Source organism: Triticum dicoccoides, chromosome 4B (genome assembly GCF_002162155.2).
Source record: "Triticum dicoccoides isolate Atlit2015 ecotype Zavitan chromosome 4B, WEW_v2.0, whole genome shotgun sequence".
In the NCBI taxonomy this organism is placed as follows: domain Eukaryota; kingdom Viridiplantae; phylum Streptophyta; class Magnoliopsida; order Poales; family Poaceae; genus Triticum; species Triticum dicoccoides.
In genome coordinates this window covers 479,973,641-479,981,113 of record NC_041387.1, presented here as the reverse complement: position 1 = coordinate 479,981,113, position 7,473 = coordinate 479,973,641, and positions in this window count along the sequence as shown.

Below are 7,473 nucleotides of genomic sequence, written 5' to 3'. Positions count from 1 at the left end.
ACCGTGCCATAGGCGTGGTAGTACAGTGAGGTCTGGCCAGGCACAATAGCATGAGCGGATGTAGGGGCAGATGTAATTTTTTACATCCGTGCCCTAAATGGTAGTACCGCTCTGGGCTTGTGGTAGTACCGTGTCGGATTTTTGCACAGATCAAAACTCAGCGAAAGTAGTCACGGATGTAATTTTTTATGTCCGTGCCTTCTCAGCCTAGACTATTCCTTCCTCGCGGTAGTACCGCGAGGGGGCGTGGTAGTACCGCGCCAGCGGTTCTACCGCTCCCTGTCTTAGCACATCAGGACTAGTCTTGGCCCCTGCCGTGCTAGCGGTAGTACCGCGGTTTGTCGCGGTAATACCGCAGGCCCGTGCGGTAGTACCGCTTGTTTGATGCGGTAGTACCGTGTGTCGCAGGCTGAGTTGGTGGATAACGGTTGGATTTGTCCCTTGACTATAAAAGGGGTGTCTTCTTCCCCGTGTTGACCACCTCTTCCACTCCTAAGCTCCATTGATGCTCTAAGCTCCATTTTCGCCCGATCTCTCTCCCTAGTCAATCAAACTTGTTGATTCTCTAGGGATTGGTTGAGAAGGCCTCGATCTACACTTCCACCAAGAGAAATTTGATCTCCCCCACTAATACCTTGCGGATCTTGTTACTCTTGGGTGTTTGAGCACCCAAGACGGTTGAAGTCACCGCGGAGCCATAGTCCATTGTGGTGAAGCTTCGTGGTGTTGTTGGGAGCCTCCAATTAAGTTGTGGAGATTGCCCCAACCTTGCTTGTAAAGGTTCGGTCGCCGCCTCCAAGGGTACCAATAGTGGAATCACGGCATCTCGCATTGTGTGAGGGCGTGAGGAGAATACGATGGCCCTAGTGGCTTCTTGGGGGGCATTGTGCCTCCACACCGCTCCAACAGAGATGTACTTCCCCTCAAAGGGAAGGAACTTCGGTAACACATCCTCGTCTCCATCGGTTCCACTCTTGGTTATCTCCTACCTTTACTTGTGCAAGATATGTTGTGTTATTTCCTTTGCTTGCTTGTGTGCTTATTGTTATTGCATCATATAGGTTGCTCACCTAGTTGCATATCTAGACAACCTACTTTGATGCAAAGTTTAATTTGGTAAAGAAAAGCTAAAAATTGTTAGTTGCCTATTCACCCCCCTTCTAGTCAACTATATCGATCCTTTCAATTGGTATCAGAGCCTCGTGTTTTATTAAGGGCTTTACCGTCCTAAGAGTATGATTGACACTATAGACAGTGAGGAGGAGCACCCCGGTGTGAATCCTTCTTCGTCTGTGGCCGATGGGGGATCCTCGGTCTCACGTGAGTAATTCAATGTGGCTTTGGACACATTGAAAACCTCCATGACGACCAAGGTTAAAGGCATGTTCAAAGAGTTCCTTGATGGTCTTAAATTATCCACCGCACCTTTGGAAGTGGTCGCTCCCACTAACAAGGTGGCGGATGCCAACTACAATAAGGGGGAAGCTTCTAGTGATAAAGTTCCTTTGCCTAGTGGTAAAAGTGGAAATTTCATCTATGCTCATGTTGAACCACCTCTTACTTATGGAGGATCGGTTCCCTCCACTCATTTAAATCATGTGGGTTCTCCTCGCAAGATTGTGAAGAATGAGGATTTTGACTCTTGGGTTTATCGCTTTAAACATCATTTAAACTGTGTTAATACTAATCTTTGGAGAATCATTTAGGAAGGTTTCTATCCGCACGATTGAAGCAACTTCACCCCTAGGGAAGCCGCGGATAATCAATTCAATGAGAATGCTCTCTTCATCATCCAAGATGCAATTCCACCCGAAGACATTGCGCATCTACGACCTTTCACCGTGGCCAAGGAAGCATGGCACCATGTTGTTTCCCTTTACAAGGGAAGTGCAAGCGTTCAACGCTCCAACAATGAAGTGGTGCAAGATGAAGCTGATGATTTGCAATGAATGAAGATGAAGAACCTCGTGAGCTTTACCGGAGATTAACTACTCTCGCAGTCTCACTCCAAGATCATGAGAGCAAGGATACAGATGACAATTGGATCAAGCGCAAGTTTCTCAAGGCCATGATGCCTTACCACAAGGCCATGTCCTCCATCATCCGTCAAAGGCCGGACTTCCACACCTTGTCCTCCAGTGAAGTGTTGGATGAGTTTGTGGCAATGAGGATCTTGGACAAGACCGCCGACAATGCAGTGTTGCGTTCTCAAAGAGAAAAGAAGCCCAACCATGCCTTGAAGGCCAAGGTTAGTGTGGGAGTAAGAGTAAGATGAGGAGAGCAACCCCGAAGATACGAAATATGATTACCATGAGCACATGGCTCTTGCTTCAAGGCAATTTTGGATAAAGAAGAACACAAGGCCCAACTTCAACAAGAATAACTCAAGTGGCTTCAAGGGCAAGCAACATGTGAGAACATGCTACAATTGTGGCAATGTGAGCCATTTTGTTGTGGAGTGCCCTTACGAGAAGCGGGAAGACAATGGTGGCAAGCTCATCCGAAAAGACAAAGCCAAGTCCTTCCCCAACAAGAACAACTTCACCAAGAAGACTCCGACCAAAGGGTTGGTGGCACAAGAAGAATACAATGAGGATGATGATGACGATGAAGATAGTGAAGCCATGGCCATGGCCTCCGTTGCCATTGCCACAACTCCACGGGTGTCTCTCTTCGATTCACCCAACAAGAACATCACCGCCAAGTTCCTCATGGATAAAGCCACCAACAAGGTAACCCCCAACATCAAAACCACCATCATTACTAATCCTTCCTTGACGGATTGCATTGATGAAAGTGAGGGGTCTAATGAGGAAGTAAATAAATTTGAGTCTTTTATGAGTAAGCTCAAAGTCAAATCCAAGAAGCACTTCGTTGCTCTCTTGGAACAACTTGGTGAAGCCAATGACATGATCGAGGCTCATGAACAAAACCATCTCTAAGATGGAAGGTCATAGTCGTGACTATGCCTATGAGATATCGGATCTCTCTAATGCGCTTGAGGAAGAGCATGTTCGTCGTTTGACTCTTGAGGAGTCACACAACGATGACCATGCTAAATTAAAGAAAGATCTTGATCATGCTCTTGTTGTATCTCGTGTGCTCAATTCCGAGAAGGCTAAACTTGGGGTTGACCATGCTAGACTCAAGGAGGAGTTTGATATACTTGACAAGGCTCACAAAGTCTTGAAGGGTGCTCATGCTAGCCTCAAGGAGTCCCATGATCAACTCCAAGTGAAGCTAACCAAGGAGAAAGCCACTTTTCCTCATATGGTATTAATTGATAATGCAAATGCTACTAACCCATGTTGTGAGCATGTGCATCTTGTCAAGGAGAATGCCAAGTTGAAGGAGCAACTTGAGAAAGGCATTGTGTCTTCCATACAAGGTGAGAAGAATCTCAATGACCTTTTGAGCAATCAAAAGGAAGTTGTGGCCAAGGAGGGAGTTGGGTTCGCGCCCAAGTCCAAGAACAAGAAGAAGAATGACAAGACCAAACGGCCTCCTCCTCTCAAGCCAACTTTTGTGAAGGAGGGAGAGGGTGCTCCAAAGGAGAAGAAGAACAATGTGAAGGATGGTGATGTCAAAAAGGGCAATGCCACCCCTTCCAACAAAGCCGGCGACTTTAACCCTTCTTATGTGTTGTGCCGTGCTAGTGATGGGCATGTTTATGCTAAGTTTGTTGGTTCTCCTTATGAGTACATTGAATGGTATATTTGGGTTCCTAAGACCCTTGTTACTAACATCAAAGGACCCATTATAAAATGGGTACCTAAAACCAAGCATTGATCTCTTGTAGGAGTTTGCTTCTGGTGGGGGATCATGGTTGCTTGATAGGGGAGCCACAAATCATATGACCGGAAGCAAGGACTTGGTGGTGGACGTGCACAAGATCCCATCTATGCCCACCAACGTCGAGTGGGGTGATGCCTCATCTTCTAAGGTATTGGGTCTTGGTAAGGTTGTCATTTCTCATGATCTCACGATCAAGAAAGTCATGCTTCTTGAGTCCCTTGCATACAATCTTCTTTCCGTTCGTCAAGGCTTTGCCACATTCTTTGATATTGATACCGTGGCCCTCTTGTGGAGCAGGACTCTTAAAGTAGCCTTTGTTGGGCATGTCAAGAATGGTCTTTATGTGATTAACTTTTCGGAACGACCCACTAAGACCGTGACATGCCTAATGGCTAAAGTTGATGTGGGGTGGCTTTGGCATCGCTGTTTAGCCCACGTCAATATGAGATCTTTGCAAAGTCTTCTCAAGGGGGACCATGTCCGTGGACTAACAAATGTTAGTTTTGCTAAAGATCATGCTTGCAGTGCTTGTATTGAAGGAAAGTTACATGAGAAGGCTCACCCTCCCGTGACTATCATCTACTTGAAGAGACCCTTGGAGCTCCTTCACATGGATCTCTTTGGGCCTCCATCCTTTGATAGTCTTGGAGGTAGAAAGTATTGCTTGGTGAATATCGATGATTACTCAAGGTACACTTGGGTATATTTCTTCAAGAGGAAGAGTGAAACTCAACAAATTGACATCGACTTTGCAAATGAAGCTCAACGTCAACACGATGCAAAGAGCTTGACAATAAGAAGTGAAAATAGCACCGAGTTCAAGAACTACACCTTGGATGAGTTTATTAGTGACAAGGGAATCAAGCATCAATATTCCGCTCCATACACCCCTTAACAAAATGGTGTTGCGGAGAGGAAGAATCGGACGTTGATGGATGCGGCAAGGACCATGATGGCGGAGTTCAAGTCTCCTTACAACTTTTGGTCTGAAGCCGTCAACATCGCATGTCATGCATCCAATTGGCTCTATCTCCGCAAAGGCTTGAACAAGACGCCATATGAAATACTCACCGGTAACAATCCCAACCTCAAGTACTTCCGGGTGTTCGGGTGTAAGTGTTTCATTCTCAAGAAAGGTATTCGTTTGTCTAAATTTGAGTCTAGAGCTCATGAGGGCATATTTTTTGGTTATGCTACAAACTCTCATGCTTACCATGTCCTCAACAAGTCCACGGTACTCATTGAGGAGACGTGTAACGTGGAGTTTGGTGAGAATAACGGCTCCCAAGTGGAGCAAACTAGGACTTGTGATGTAGGTGATTAAATTCCTCCCCAAGCCATAAGAAGAATGGTTGTTGGTCATATCCTACCCATTGAGGAACCCCTTGTGGCCGAAGGATAAGGACAATGCTCCACTCAAGTGGAGCCATCACCGACCCAAGACCCACATGCTTCCAAAGAACAAAGTGAAGGCCCTCAACCATGTGAACAAGATCAAGGGCAAGATAAACCTCAAGATGGTGGTGATCCACCAAGTGATGCCCAAGGTTGAGTTCTCCCTTTCTAGCAAGTTCAAAATCAAGAGCAAGCTCAAGATCAAGAACAAGCTCAAGACGACGCTCAAGATGATCAAGTTTTCGCTCCTATTTTCACACCCGAGGAGGAATTAGAGCGTCGTGTCGCAAAGATCGCTTCCAAGCTCGCAACCAAAGGTCATCTCATGGATAATGTGGTTGGAAGCCTAAGAAAGGGGGTAAGCACTCGTAGACAATTAGCAAACTATTGTGAACATCACATGTTTGTTTCTTGTGTCGAACCCCAAAAGGTTTATGAGGCGCTCGAGGATCCGTGGCTCAATGCCATGCATGAAGAACTCCACAACTTCGAGCACAAGCAAGTGTGGAGATTAGTGCCAAGGCCAACTAATCATAATGTCATTGGAACCAAGTGGATATTCAAGAACAAGCAAGATGCTCATGGAATCATTGTTCGCAATAAAGCTCGTTTGGTGGCACAAGGCTACTCCCAAGTTGAGGGTATCGACTACGATGAAACCTTTGCTCCCGTTGCTCGCCTTGAATCTATTCATTTGTTGATTGCTTATGCTTCTCATCATAATTTAAAGTTGCAACAAAGAGCACAACCAAGTGTGGAGATTAGTGCTAAGGCCAACCAATCATAATGTCATTGGAACCAAGTGGATGTTCAAGAACAAGCAAGATGCTCATGGAATCATTGTTCGCAATAAGGCTCGTTTGGTGGCACAAGGCTACTCCCAAGTCGAGGGTATCGACTACGATGAAACCTTTGCTCCCGTTGCTCGCCTTGAATCTATTCGTTTGTTAATTGCTTATGCTTCTCATCATAATTTAAAGTTGCCACAAATGTATGTGAAGAGTGCTTTTCTTAATGATCCTATTAATGAGTTGGTGTATGTCAAACAACCCCCGAGGTTCGAGGATCCCTATTTCCCCGATCATGTGTACCAACTCAACAAGGCACTCTATGGCCTTAAACAAGCCCCACGTGCGTGGTATGAGCATCTTACTGAGTTGTTGCAAGATCGTGGGTTCGAAATTGGGAAAATCGACCCCAATCTTTTTACTAAGAAGGTCAAAGGGGAGTTGTTTGTCTGCCAACTATATGTTGATGATATTATCTTTGGTTCCCCTAAAAAAGCTTTCAATGAGAAACTTGCCTCTCTCATGACCTCAAAGTTCAAGATGTCTATGATGGGAGAGTTGAAGTTCTTTCTCGGGTTCGAAATCAAGCAAAGAAGAGAAGGAACCATCATCAACCAAGCCAAATACACTCAAGACGTGCTCAAGAGATTCAAGATAAGTGATGTCAAGCCGTCTTCCACTCCAATGCCCGTCAAATGCCAACTTGACATAGATCCAAATGGTAAAGCGGTGGATCAAAAGGTATATTGCTCCATGATTGGCTCCCTGCTTTACCTTTGTGCATCTAGACCGGATATCATGTTGAGTGTGGGAATTTGTGCATGGTTTCAATCCGCACCTAAGGAAAGCCACTTTGTGGCGGTCAGAGAATCTTTCAATATATGGCTCATACCCCAAACTTTGTCCTTTGGTACCCAAGAGAGCCAACTTCGATCTTTTGGGCTATACAGACTCATATTGGGCGGGAGACAAAGTGGATAGGAAGTCCACCTCTGGAGGGTGCCAATTGCTTGGTTGCTCTTTGGTGAGTTGGTCTTCTAAGAATCAAAGTTGTGTATCTCTCTCGTCCATCGAAGCAGAGTATGTGGCTGCCGGTAGTTGTTGTGCTCAACTTCTATGGATGAGGCAAACTTTGAAGGATTACAATGTCACTTGTGACGAAGTGCCTCTTTGGTGTGACAATGAAAGTGCCATCAAGATCTCTCTCAACCCGGTGCAACACTTCAAGACGAAGCATATTGAGATTTGGTATCACTTCATCCGGGATCACATTAGGCGAGGGGAGATCAAGCTCAAGTATGTCAACACTCATGATAACCTTGTAGATATTTTCACGAAGCCCTTGGATGAAGCAAGATTTCGTGAGTTAAGGCATGAGCTAAATATCATTGATTCAAGCAATGTAGCTTGAACCCTTGCACATCCCACCCCACTCGATTTGATATCTTGTTTAGGTGTAGGCATGGACATAGGGGGAGTGTTGTTCTCTCAATGA